Consider the following 14,881-nt stretch of genomic DNA (forward strand, 5'->3'; position numbering starts at 1 on the left):
TTATCCTCTCCAGACTGATCTCAAAACTGCGTGATCTTGGTCTCAGCTCAGCCCTCTGCAACTGGATCCTCAGCTTTCTGACCCATAGGCCACAATCAGTGAGGATGGGTAACTGCACCTCCTCCACAATAACACTGAACTCTGGAGCCCCACAAGGATGCGTCCTCAGCACCCTACAGTACTCAGAACGTTGAATGGACTCTGGCCTCAAATAATGAAGACGCCTTAAATAATGTAACCTGCAATGTAACCTGTATGCCTCTAAGTCTTTTTGATCTGTACATCCTTTGCTTGCTGTGATCTGCCTGTAACGCTTGTAAACAAAGCATTTCACTGTATTTCGGTACACATGACAATCAATGAATCGTATCCTTCCATAAATACATTGCCCAAAACTGCTCACAACATTCTAAATGTGGTCTGACCAGACCTCGAAATTGGCTCAGCAGCACATTTCTGTTCTTGCATTCTAGCCCTCTTGAAATGAATGGAAGCATTGCATTTGACTTCCTAACTGCCAACTTAACCTGCCTGTTAACCTTAAGAGAGTCAGCACGGAAACAGACCCTTTGGCGCAACTTATCTGTGACAACCAGATTTCTTAAATTGAACTAGTCCCATTTACCTTCGTTTGACCAATATCCTTCTCGACCTTTCCTATCCATGTACTCGTTCAAATGTCTTTTAAATGTAGTAATTGTATTCACCTCTACCACTTCCTCTGGCAGCTCGTTCCATGTACTCACCACCCTCTCTGTGAAAAGGTTGCCCCCCCTTTTAAATCTTTACCCTGTTACCTTAAAACTATGCCTGCTATTGAGGTTGGTTGGCTCGCCGAGCTGGTTTGTTGTTCCGCAGACGTTTCGTTACCGTGCTTGGTTACTCACTCATCTCAATCCACATGGACAAGGAGAACCACGACTTCGACTGGGAAAACACCAAGATCCTGGGACAGGCTAGGCAGAGACAAGCATGAGAATTCCTGGAAGCATGGCACTCCACGAAGCAGGCTATTAATAAACACATTGAACTCGACCCCATAAACATGCCACTACAGAGGAAACCCGGAAGTGAGGCAATCCATCGCAACGGACCCCAGAGTTTAAAAGCCAGGCGGGAAAACACACCGACGCTCCATCAGAGGCTGCACTGAGGATGTTACCAAGCATGGTAACGAAACGTCTGTGGAACAACAAACCAGCTTGGCGAGTCAACCAACCTCAACATCCATAACCTGAGCTACAAATCTACTCCAAAACTATGCCTGCTAGTTTTGGTCTCATATACCCTTGGCTATTCACCTTATCTAAGCCCCTCATGATTTTATAACCCTCTATAAGGCCAACCCTCTGCCTCCTCTGCTCGAAGGAAAGTAGTCCCAGCCTATCCAGTCTCTCCATATAACTCAAACCCTCCAGTCTCAGTAATACCCTTGTAAAATCTTTCTTGCACCCTTTCCAGAGTACACCTCAAATTTATCTGCAATAAACTCCAACTGCCATTCCTTGGCCCATTTAGAGTTATGGAGTCACACAGCATGGAAACAGACCCTTTGATCCAACTAGTCCACAACGACCATGTTCCCAAATTAAACTAATCCCACCTGCCTGTGCTTGGCCCATATTCCTCCAAACCTTTCCTATTACTGAACTTATCCAAATGTATTTTGAACATTGTACTGTACCTGCATTCACCACTTCCTCTGACAGTTCAGTCCACATACACACAAACCACTGTCTGTGAAAAAGAAAAGTTGCCCCCATGTCCTTTTTAAATCTTTCTCCTCGCACCTTAAAAATATTGCCCTTAGTTTTGAACTCCCCCACCCGAAGGAAAAAAACTGTGACTTTTTTTTCTTTATCAATGCCCCTAATGATTTTATAAACCTTCTACGCTATGTTGAAAAAAGTCCGAACCTTTCCAGTCAATTTTGTAATCTCAAACCCTCCATTCCTGGCAACATCCTGGTAAATCTTTTCTGAACCCTCTCCAATCTAATAATATCTTTCCTATAACAGGGCAACCAGTCCTGCAGAAGCGTACAGTACTCCAGATGAGGCCCCATCAGTGTCCTGTACAACCTGAATATGATATCCCAACTCTTATACCCAAAGGTCTGAGTAATGAAGGTAAGCGTGCTAAACGCTTTCTTAACCACCCTGTCTACCTGTGACGCAAATTTCTAAGAATTATGCACCTGAACCACCGGGTCTCTCTGTTGACAACAATACCCACGGCCCTACCATTAATTGTATAAGTCCTGTCCTTGTTTGTATTACCAAAATGCAACACCTCACATTTGTCCAAATTAAACTCCATCTGCTACTCTTCAGCCCATTGACCCAATTGATCAAGATCTCTTCGTAACCTTAGATGACCTTCTTCACTGTTCACTATACCACCAATACTGGTGTCATCCTCAAACTTACTCTACGTGCCTCCTATATTCTCATCTAAATCGTTTATATAAATGATGAACAACAGTGGACCCATCACCAATCCCTGTGGAACACGCTGCTCAGAGGCCTCCAATCCAAACACCACCCTCTGTCTCTTACCATGAAGCCAATTTTGTCTCCAGTTGGCTAGTTCATCCTGGATCCCATATGATCTAACCTTACCAACCAGCCTACCATGCAGAACCCTGTTGAAGGTGTTGCTAAAGTCCATGTAGATAACGTCTACTGCTCTGCCTTCATCTATCATCTTGGTCATCTCTCCAAAAAACTCAATCAAGTTTGTGAGACATGATTTTCCTCAAACAAAGATATGCTGACCATTCTAATCGGTCCTTGCCTTTCCAAATGCATGGAGATCCTGTCTGTCAGAATCCCCTCCAACAGCTTACTCACCACTGAGTAAGGCTCACCGGTCTGTAGATCCCTGGCTTTTCCTTGCAGCCTTTCTTAAGTAATGGCACAACTCCAGTCTTCCGGCACCTCACCCATGGCTGTCAATGATACAAATATCTCTGCTATGGGCCACGCAATATCTTCCCTAGCTTCCCACAATGTCCTGGATTACACTTAATCAGGTCTTGGGGATTTTGCTGAACTAGGTTTCTCAAATCCCTTTGTGCTTCAGATATCAGAAGCCTTTACTCGGTTAGAAAATAGTCTGCATCTCTATTCTGCCTACTAAAGTGCATAACCTCACACTTTCCCACAATGTATTTCATCTGCCACTCCTTTGCCCACTTGCCTGGCATGTCCCATGTCCTTCTGCTGCCTCCCCACTTCCTCACCATTACATGTCTTTTGTATCATCTGCAAACTTAGCAACAATGTGCTCAGTTCCTTCATCCAGATCGTTAATGTGTAACATGTCTAGTTGCATTCCCAACACAGATGCCTGTGGAACTCTACTAGTCAACAGTGGCTATCTGGGAAAAAAAAACCCTATCCCTACTCTCTGCATTTTGCTAGTCAGCCAGTCAGGAAGGAAACTGTCTTCCTTAACCTGGTCTGACCTACATGTGACTCCAGACCCACAGCAGTGTGATTTTTTTTGTAATTGTCCTCTGAGTGATTAGGGATGGCCAATAAATGCTGGCCTAACCAGTGATGCCCACATCCCATGAATGAATAAAATGTAAGTTCCCAGCCAAGTTCAATGCAATCTAGAGGAACAACATCTTAGAGAGTCATACAGCATAGAAACAGACCCTTCGGTCCAACCAGTCCATGCCAAACATAATCCCAAACTGAATTAGATTAGTGTGGAGGAGCACAGCAGGGCAGGCAGCATCAGAGGAGCAGGAAAGGTGATATTTCTGGTCGGGACCCTTCTTCAGAAATGGGGAGGGGGAGGGGAGCAGGGAAATAAATAGCGAGAGGAGGGGTTGGGCTGGGGAAAGGTAGGTGGAATGGTGATTGGTGGATGCAGGTAGGGAGCAGTGGGGATTGGTCAGTGGGATTGGTGGGTCGGATAGGTGGGGAAGAAGACAGACAAATTGTGTCAATTCAAGGAAGTGGGGATGAGAGGGAGGTTTGGACATGGGATGAGGCCGGGTGTGGGGAGATTTTAAAACTGGTGAATTCTATGTTAAGGCATCGGGCTGTAGGCTCCCGAGGCAGAATATGAAGCGTTGCTCCTCCAGCACCATTCGTTTCTATCTCCTTCCCAAAATCCACAAACCTGACTGTCCCAGCCGACCCATTGTCTCTGCCTGCTCCTGCCCCACTGAACTCATCTCCGCTTACCTTGCTTCTGTCTTTTCCCCCCCGGGTCCAGGAACTCACCACCTACCTCCGGGACACCACCTATGCCCTTTGCCTCCTCCAAGACTTCCAATTCCCTGGCCCCAAACACTTCATCTTCACTATGGACATCCAATCCCTGCATACTTATATCCCCCACACAGATGGCTTCAAAGCCCTCCTCTTCTTACTCTACCGCAGGCCCAATCAGTCCCCCTCCACCAACACCCTCATCCGCTCAACAGAACTTGTCCTTACCCCGAACAACTTCTCCTTTAATTCCTCCCACTTCCTACAAACTAAGGGGGTGGTCATTGGCACCTGCATGGGCCCAAGCTATGCCTGCCTCTTCGTAGGAAACGTAGAACAGTCCCTTTTCCGCTGTTACACTGGCACCATCCCTCACCTCTTCCTCCGCTGCATTGATGACTGTATCGGCGCTGACTCGTGCTCCCATGAGGAGCTTGAACAGTTCATCAACTTTACTCACATCTTTCACCCCAACCTCAAATTCACCTGGATCATCTCTGATACTCCCTCCCCTTCCTGGACCTCTCTGTCTCCATCTTTGGTAACCACCTCAACACCGACATCTATTTCAAGCCCACCGACTCCCACAGCTACCTGGACTACACCTCCTCTCACCCACCCTCCTGCAAGAATGCAATCCCTTACTCCTAATTCCTCCACCTCCACCGCATCTGTTCCCAAGATGGAACGTTCCATTCCTGGACAATCCGGATGTCCTCCTATTTCAAGGACCGCAACTTCCCCCCTCTCTAGTGATCAAAAATGCCCTCAACCGCAACTCTTGCATTTCCCACACTTATGCCCATCAAACCCCCTTCCCCCAACAAAAATAAAGACAGAATTCCCCCTTGTCCTCACATACCACCCCACCAATTTCCGCATCCAGCATATCATTCTCCGCTACTTGCGCCACCTACAATCCGACCCTACGACTAAAGACATATTTCCCTCCCCACCCCTATCTGCCTTTCGTAGGGATTGCTCACTCCAGGACACCTTTGTCCATTCCATGCTCCACACTCCACATTCCCTACTAAGCCCACCACACCTGGCACCTTTCCCTGCAACCGCAGGAAGTGCTACACCTGCCCCTACACCTCCCCCATCACCTCCTTGCAAGGCCCAAAGCAAACCTTTCATAGCTGACAGGGGTTCACCTGTACATCTTCCAACCTGGTCTATTGTATCCGTTGCTCCCGATGCGGCCTCCTCTACATCGCTGAGACTAAGTACAGACTCGGGGACCGTATCGTGGAGCATCTGCGCTCTGTTCGCAACAAACAACAACATCTTCTGATTGCCAACTATTTTAACTCACCCCTCCCACTCTCTTGATGACATGTCCATTCTGGGCCTCTTCCAGTGCCACAATGATGCCACATGTAAACTGGAGAAGCAACACCTCATATTCCGCCTCGGGAGCCTACAGTCCATTTACATAGAATTCACCAGTTTTAAAATCTCCCCACCCACCGGCCTCATCCCACATCCAAACCTCCCTCTCATCCCTGTCTCCTTGACCTGACATAACCTGTCCATTTTCTTCCCCACCAATCCGCCCTACTCTTCCTGCCGACCAATCCCCACTACCCCCTACCTGCATCCAACCTATCACCACCCCACCTACCTTTCTCCAGCCCCACTCCTCCTCTTTCTATTTATTTCCCAGCTCCCTTCCTCCTCCCCATTTCTGAAAAAGGGCCCAGACCCAAAACATCAACTTTCCTGCACCTCTGATGCTGCCTGCCCTGCTGTGTTCCTCCAAGTCTGCACTGTGTTGTCTCTGACTCCAGCATCTGCATTTCTTGCTATCCTGAAACTAAATTAGTCTCATCTGCCTGCTCCTGGCCTGCATTCCTCCAAACCATTCCTATTCATGAACTTACCTGAGTGTCTTTTAAATGTGTAACTGTGCCTGCATCCACCACTTTCTCAGGAAGTTCATTCCAAATGTGAACTACCCTCTGTGTAAAAAAAATGTGACCTTCATGTCTTTTCTTAATTCTCTCTCCTCTCACCTTAATAATAGGCCCTCTAGTCTTGAAATCTCTCATCCTAGGGTAAAGATACCTACCATTAACCCTATCTATATCCCTCATGATTTTATAAACTCCTATAAGGTCACCTACCAACATCCTACGATCCAGTGAAAAATAAGTCCCACCATATCAAGCCTTTCTTTATAATTATCTTCCACCTGGAGACTGTACAGCCTTCCATAGAATCTCTAGAATGTGGAAATAGGCCATTCAGCCCAACAAGTCCACACTCTCTGAAGAGCATCCCACCCAGACTCACCCCCCCTACCCTATCCTACCCTGCATTTGTCATGGCTAATCCACATAACCTACACATTCGTGGACACTTTGGGCAATTTAGCATGGCCAATTCACCTAACCTACACATCTTTGGACTGTGAGAGGAAACTGGAGCAAACCAACGCAGACACAGGGAGAACGTGCAAACTCCATACAGACGGTCGCCTGAGGCTGGCATCGAACCTGGGCTCCTGGCGCTCTGAGCCACCATGCCACTTCAGGAGAGCATGAACACCTCCTTCCATGTCAATCATCCACTCTCACACACCCCAGGTCCTGTCATAACATGGGTTGTTTTCAGTACAGCCAACCCATTTTCACCTTATTATAGTCCCCATTATCAATTATCTAGCTCTTGTCAGTGGAGAGAAAACAATTAATTTTCTTCAGAATTCTTCATAATCCTTTAGAAACACACAGAAACAGAAATTGCTGAAGGAACTCAGTCTGGCAACATCTGTGAAGGAACCATAAGAAGTACGAACAGGGATAGGCTATTCAGCCCCTCAAATGGTTCTCCACCATTCAATAGAATCATGGCTGATGTGACATTACTAATGTACTCATTCCTGCTTTTTCTCCATAATTCTTGATTCCCTTATCGATCAAGATTCTATCTATCTCAGTGAATCAGGGATATGCCATGAGGAATATTAAAGGCTGACATATGTCAGATGCCAATGTCTCTGGATGTGGGGTACATGTTGCCAATGCCCATGGAGCGTTGTCTGAGATGTTGGTGCCCAGTGTCCAACATGGAGGTCTTTGGAGCAACCTGTTCTGATTTCCATATTGGGATTTCTCCATGTCTGGCCTGTTTGATGTGTTTGGTATGATAGAAAGCTGAATGTAAATGAGGTGAGTTGAGGTGTTAATGAAACATTTAAAAAACAATAATTCTCCTTAATACTGCCTAGTAGGAAAATCACTTCATTCTTCAGCAAATGCATAAAAGATGTAGTGAGTGATTTCTGATGTCAAGATAGTCCTCGCTGGAATTCTCGCATGACTCTGCCACAAATCTCACGATAGCCCATGTCACTCAGGCCCCTGTAAGATTTTGCCCAAAGATTTCTTAATGAAAAGTTGTAGCTGTTGCTTTGTAAGCATTTAGATAATTTCTAATCAATCAATTATTGCACACCTCTTGAGCAGGCGGTACCTGAACCTCAGCTTCATAGCTGAGAGGTAGTGACACTACCACTGTGTCACAAGAACCGTTTTTGTAAACTTATTTTTTCAATTTAGCTTATTTTTCTAATCAATCTGTTCATAGATGTTATTACACACCTCTGGAGTAGGTGGGACTTGAACCCAGACCTCTTGGTCGAGGGGTAGGGACACTTTTTTTAATAAATATTCGTACTTAGAAAATCCTCTAATGAGCAATTAATGAATAATTAATTCATTTTATGGTTGTTGGCAAGATAACCATAAGCAATATAAAAAATTTCTTTTAATGTAGTAAGTGATTAGGGTCTGGAATACACTGCTTGAGAAAGTGAGAGAGGCAGAATTAAATGTGCCTTTTAATTTCAATTTCTGGAATTCTCTGTTGATACCAGCCCTTGAGTATATTGAAAGGTTGTGAATGACAGGTTCTTGGCTACAGACAGAATCAAAGTAGATGAGGTTAGGATGGGAAAGTGGAGTTTAGGGAGAAAATCAACCATAATCTTAATGAATGGTGGATGATGAGTCACAGTGATAGAGCCAGAGTGTTGTACAGGATGGAAACAGACTTTTCAGTTCAACTTGTCCATACCGACCAGCTATCCCAAATTAATCTAGTCCCGTTTGCTAGCATTTGGCCCATCTCTCAACAAACCCTTCCCATTCACGTATCCATCCAGAAGCCTTTTAAATGTTGTAATTGTACCAGCCTCCATCATTTCCTCTGGCAGCTCATCCATACATGCACCACCCTCTGTGTGAAAATGTTGTCTTTTCCTCTTAAATCCTTTTCTTCTCACCTTAAATCTATGCCCTCTAGTTTTGGATTCCCCTAACCTGGGAAAAATATCTTGACTATTCACTGTATCCATGCCCCTCATGATTTTAAAAATCTCTATAAGGCCATCCCTTAGCATCTGATGGTCCAGGGAAAATAGCCCCAGCCCATTCAGCCTCTCCCTATAGCTCAAACCATCAAACCTGGCAACACTAAGTTGATAAGTTCAATCAGTGGAAGATCAGGAGCTGATCAGGTCACAGATGTAGCAGGGTTTGACTGGAAAAAGGAAATCAAATCAAAATAAACACAGTGTAATGGAAAATTTCAAACAAATTGCTTGCAATATGCCTGGATTCAATTGCTTCGTAACATCTAGACTGTATACCTAAAATACAATTTAGAATTGTAGATGCTGGAGATCTGAAACAAATACAGAAATCGCTGGAGAACTTCATCAGATCAGGCAGCATCTGTGAAGAGAAAACAGAGTTAATGTTTTGAGCCCAGTGAGCTTTCTTCAGAACTGATAGTAGCTAGGGAAAAGGTGGTATTTATACTGATGACAGGGGGTGATAGAGAAAGGAGTGAGTGCATAGCTGGAGATGAAGCCCAAAGAAAAAGTTAGGAATACAAAGGGATGGTTAATAGTAAGCCAGGGAAGAAGAAAAGCTGATAATGGGGACCATAAGTATGAAAAAATGGATTGGCTGTGCTGAAAGAAGACTGTGTCATGACTGAACCTGGGTATGGGAGTGGGTAAAAGGCATGAAACAAGGTGTTAAGGTTCAAAATGTTGAACTTTATATTGAGTCCTGAAGGCTGCATGATTCCCAAGTGGAAGATGAGATGCTATTCTTCCAGCTTGTGCTGAGCAATGCGGTCATGTATATGTGAATAATACGTACTTTCTAAAATTGCTGCACAATTTTATGAGTTAGTTTATTGTTTAGTAACAGTTGGTGTTGCTGTTCAACAAAGTCATTGGATAATTAAAATGTTATTGTATTCCTTTTAAGTTTCTATTAAGATTGAAAATCATGTTGCACACTTCAGTACCTGTTTGATGTAAGGATGAACAAGAACTTTTTAAATAAAAATCCTGGTATTAAAATGTACATAATGAATATGTGAAATATTTTGGAATGTAGCCTGTGTATGCTTCAGTATAAGATGCTGTAACTAGTTGGCTTTTGTGTTGCCCTGCACTAAGACAACCTAAATAACGTGAATCCAAAGAATATTTTGCTAGCTACATGAGACATGCAGAATTCTGGCAGAGAAGCGGTCAAGACCTAATTAAATGGCAAGACAGTTTTGAGGGGCAGGCTGACCCCCTCCTATTACTATATAAAGTGCAATGATGATTAAAATCTGCTTTGGAATCTGCCACCTACTTACAATCAAGTAAATGAATGAAAATGTAAAATTATGCCTCTACCACAATTTCATTTTCTTAACTCAGTAGCAACCCGAACAAGATTACGAAGTCTTGTAGATTTCCTTACAGTGGGACATTTGCGAATTTTACAGAAAGGAGACAGAGAAATGGAAAAGACTAAGAGACATATCCATCAGAAATGGTGACAGTCATAAAGAATGAGAAAGATAACGGGAGACAATGTTAATAAGCATAGAATCACCAAAATTGCAAAGGTTAACTTGCTTGTGATTGTGAATGAAACTTAATGGAAGGACTCGCAGGGTGGATTGTTCCCCACAAATTACCTGCAGATATTTTCTAATCAACCTGTTAAAGATGATTTTATATACCTCTGGAGCAGGTGTGATTTGAACCTAGCCTCCCAGTCCAGAGATAGCGACACTACCACAAGACCCCTACAAATTATGTGCATAAAATCACTTCTGATTGCTTACATTTGTGTAGTCTCCCAGTGCAGTTGATGGGAACATTACCCAATCACCTCCACCAAGGCTGGGACTTATATGTTACTGCCTGTTGTTTGCTGCTAGTATTGCTACAAGTTCTAAAATGTCTCCAGTTTCTTGCTTGACACACAGTGGTGTTAATGAACACATTGAAGATTCAATAGACTTCACAAACTCAACTAATCCTTTGATGGGAATGAACACTGAGACCAGCTCTCTTTATCAATTAGAACACGTGGCTTGTGCGCCCATCTTCTCCAGCAGGATAATATCTATTACAACAATCACATCTCTCTGTAACCTTAACAGAAGCAACTGAGAAGTAACTCTGAATTATCCCACCATTTGATTATCTGTACCTGGACAGTATTTAGCTTCAAACACAGACAGCTTTTGACCCTTAAACACTTTCCCATGACAGTCAGTAATGTAACAGGTTATTAAGGGATACGGAGACATGAACAGATGTTGCGAATCTTTGGAATCCTAGAATCCAGAGAGCTGGAGCTATTATAGTGCAGTGGTAGTGTCCCTATCTCTGGGACAGAAGGTCCATGTCCAAATCACACCTGCCTCAGGCATGCGTAATAACATGATTGAAGAGGGTGATTAAAAATGCCCAATCCAGTGGGCTGGGGTACTGTGGTGCAGTTCTAGTGTTGGAGTTGTAGGCCTGGATTCAAGTCCCATCTGATCCAGATATGCCATAATATATCTGAACAGGTTGATTTAAAAAAATTCAGACGGCTGCTGATAATCATTGACATATTCTGGTCTGAGATGGTTGGAAAATTAGAGATGAGATACAAAATCAATCATATTCTTACAGAGAGTGGTAGAGCAGGATCAAGAGGCTGTGTGGCCTATTCTAGCTCATTTTTAAAATGTTCTTTTAAATTAAAGGCTTGAGGTTATATCTCCAGTCTGAAAGACATTAGCAAGATAACATTAATGATCTCCTGTTAACATTTATATAAGATAGTATGCTATGCTTTCCCTTTGAAATACTTTCTGTACTCAAGAAAAGTTGGTGGCTTTGTAGTAATGACATTGGATGTGTAATGCAGAGACCTGGCTGATCCTCTGAGGACTGAGGACACCTTGACAGCTGGTGGAATTTAAATTCAATTCATAAATCTGGAAGAGAAGGATGGTCTTTTACAAATATATGAAACAGGAATGGAAGTAGACCATTTGGCTCCTCGAGCCTGCTCTGTCATTCAAACAGATCATGGCAGATCCGTTTATGTTTTGAATTCCATATTCATACTCTACCGCCAATAACATTTGATTCCATTACCTAACAAGAATCTGTCCAACTCCATCTTAAAATATTCAATGATCTCACCTTCATTGTCTTCGCAACCTTCCACGAGAAACAAAGAAACTCCTAAAACAGGGACCCCTAATTTTAAGATAACAATGTGTAGAGCTGGATGAACACAGCAGGCCAAGCAGCATCAGAGGAGCAGGAAGGCTGACATTTCGGGTCTAGACCCTTCTTCAGAAATGTGCAAACAGAAGTGTGTTTCTAGGCCCGAAACGTCAGCCTTCCTGCTTCTCTGATGCTGCTTGGCCTGCTGTGTTCATCTAGCTCTACACCTTGTTATCTCAGATTCTCCAGCATCTGCAGTTCCTACTATCTCTGAAACAATTTTAACCCCTAATTTTAAGACAGTATCTTCTCATTCTGGACACACCCACAAGAGGAAACATCCTTTCCACGGCTACCTTGTCAAGACCATTCAGGATCTTATACACTTCAATCAAGTCAATCGCTCTCAGCTTTCCAAACTCCAGTGGAAACAAATCTATCCATTCTATCCTCATAAGGCAACCAATAAGGTATCAATCTAGTAACCCTCCTCTAAACCACCTCCATAAGTAAAGAGACCAAAACTGCACATCATATTTGATTTCAGCAATGCCTATACAACTGAAACATACTAGTCTTACTTCTTTGTTCAATTGCTATTGTAATAAAAGTTGGCATCCTCTTAGCATTCTTGGTTAATGTACCATATCTGCATGCTGACATTTTGTGATTCATGTACTGGAACATCTAAACCCCTCTGCAACTCATAATTCTCATTCTCCATTTCAGCGATGCTGACCTCTGTGAAGTTTGCACATTCTCTCTGTGTCTGCATGGGTTTCCTCTGGGTACTCCGGTTTCCTCCCACAGTCCAAAGAGGTGCAGGTGAGGTGAATTGGCCAGGCTGAATTGCCTATACTGTCCAGGGATGTATAAATTAGGTGGATTAGCCATGGGATATGTAGGGTTACAGGGATAGGGTGGAATGCTCTTTGGAGAGTCGGTTTGGACTTGTGAGGCGGAATGGCCTTTTTCTACACTGTCAGGATTCTATGATTCTGTTGACCATTTTAGAAAAACCTGTCTGGTTCAGCAATGATCTCTGTGAATGAAGCCTACCTGATCGAGCCTCCTTGTGACTCCAGACCCACAGTTGACTCTTAACTAGCCTCTGACATGGCCCAACAAGCCATTCAGTTCAAGGGCATTTAGGGATAGGCAATAAATATGGGTATTTACCATCCCATTAAAAAAAATTGCAGTTTTGAATATTAGAGATATTAGACAAAACGAAGTGGAGAAGATCAAAAAACTGCTTTTAAAAATGTTAATTCCCCAAATTTGAGTAAGAGGATCTCTATTGCTAAAGACTTTGACAGGTGCTGTTATTGTCCCCACAGTTACAAATTAAATGGCTTTATTATCAGGCATAAGTAGTATAGGTAGAAAAAAAGCAACAAGAAAATCAATATTAATTTTGGTAATTTGCACTTCTTAATATTACAACGATGCATTCTAGTGTCAAGTTGTGAGCTCATGGTTATATCAATTTCCCTTTCTAAACCATTCTTTTTAAAGTATATTTTTATTTACACTGTCCATGAGTCACCCAAATTTAGTCACATTCACCTATGACCCACCAAGTATTATGGTATTCAAAACATTGATTAAATGGTGATGATTAACCCTTAGACTGCTGACATTGTTATGCACATATTTATCTAAAAACAAGTCATTTGGCTCATTTAATCTGTGTCAGTGTTAATGCTCCACATGTGCCTCCTTCCACCGCTATTACTTTCTGCTCATTTTTCTCCCCTGGGGATAAGGAAGTGTTCTAAATGAGGTGTTAAATTGATATGTACGACCTGTCATGAGTGGGCACAAGAAAACTCATGATGTTCTGTTGAAGAAGAACAGGGGCGTTCTCCATGGTATCCTGGGCCAGCATCACTAACACTTTATTAACTAGTTGTTATCATTTCATGAAGCTTGCTATGCTCAAATTGGCTGCTGGTTTTCCTACGTATGAAGAATGACTGCTGAAGAAATAATTTACTATCAAGTGTGTTCAGATACTTTGAGGTACTGAAAAAGTGCTTTATATATGTTTCGTTAATATTACAGGGTAAAATCATCACAGTTTAACCTGAAGGTCACCTGGGTTGAAGAGAGTTCTTCGTGGTAACTTCAGGTAGTGCAGGAAATGAACCCACACTGTTGTTAATATGTACTGCGGACCAGTCAACCTGTAAATTGAGCTAAAGATCCTGTTTCTTTTCAACATGCATTTATTTAGAAGGGAACAAAATCGAAGCCATGTGTGAATGGGAGGCAACCGCTCATTGAAAGAGTTAGTATTAGAACGATGGTCCGAACGATTTCCTTTTGTGTTGTATAATTCAGCGAGTTATTCTGTCTTATTGCCTTGACCGTTTCGTCGGCGATATTGTTGTGCATTTTGGAGACAGTGCCAAAAGTTTGGACGGGGGTTGGGTGCGGAAGGGCCCGTCCAGCAGGAAACTGCTCCTGTGCTGAGTCTGTGTGGAAGGAGGCTGCAGTCAGGTGATTTGCTGACCCTGTACAAATCCATAAAGCTGCCCTAGAGAGAAAGAGACAGGCAGGCAAGAGATATGTTCGTCTTGAGGTGTGGAAGCGAGCTGCTAAATCCATTTTAATACCTCGTGGAAAACATTGCGATCTGTAAGTAGTGATCAGTCTATGTTGTATTACATTGAAATAGACACATAGTTTAGTTGCTAGTGTCTCTGTTACATTGTATCTATTTGGACTGGGACTCCCTTTTCCCATGCAGAGATTCCATTAAGTGGACCTTCTTATTTTAACAGCGATAAGTTAATATTTTTCCTCCCCCCGCCAGTTCTGAAAGCTTTTTGTTTCGGAAAGGAAGTACCGACATTTAGGTTGAGAAAGGGGACTTTGGCCTAGAAGCTAAATTGAAAGCAAAACAGAAACGGGCGCAACAAATCCAATCGCTCTCGAAGATTAATGTTAGACAACAAAGCAGGGGGAGGGATGCGCTTTTTGCATTGCCGGTTATGTGTTTAGTCTTGCTTAAAATAAAGGTGGATCGACCAAGGTGGGTAATGTGAGATTGTGCTGTGCAGTCCATTATTACTGATAACTTTGTGACCATTAAGAACTGACGGGTGTAAAA

At 43.1% G+C, this 14,881-nt stretch overlaps 1 protein-coding gene across 4 annotated transcripts in view; it reads left to right on the top strand.

Annotated features, from left to right (window-relative positions):
* Positions 1-13,633: 13,633 nt before the first annotated feature.
* Positions 13,634-14,881, top strand: part of tpra1 (transmembrane protein, adipocyte asscociated 1) — a 65,178-nt gene continuing 63,930 nt past the window's right edge. Inside the window, exon 1 of one of the 4 annotated variants that reach the window (XM_048606564.1) lies at positions 13,634-13,788. The gene's annotated coding sequence lies outside the window, so the exon portion shown is untranslated. Of the gene's footprint in view, positions 13,789-13,879; positions 13,898-13,941; positions 14,057-14,183; positions 14,407-14,881 lie in introns of those variants that run through there. The other 3 variants (XM_048606566.1, XM_048606565.1, XM_020514862.2) reach the window with 3 other exon arrangements.

Source organism: Rhincodon typus, chromosome 16 (assembly GCF_021869965.1).
Source record: "Rhincodon typus isolate 14 chromosome 16, sRhiTyp1.1, whole genome shotgun sequence".
Lineage (NCBI taxonomy): Eukaryota > Metazoa > Chordata > Chondrichthyes > Orectolobiformes > Rhincodontidae > Rhincodon > Rhincodon typus.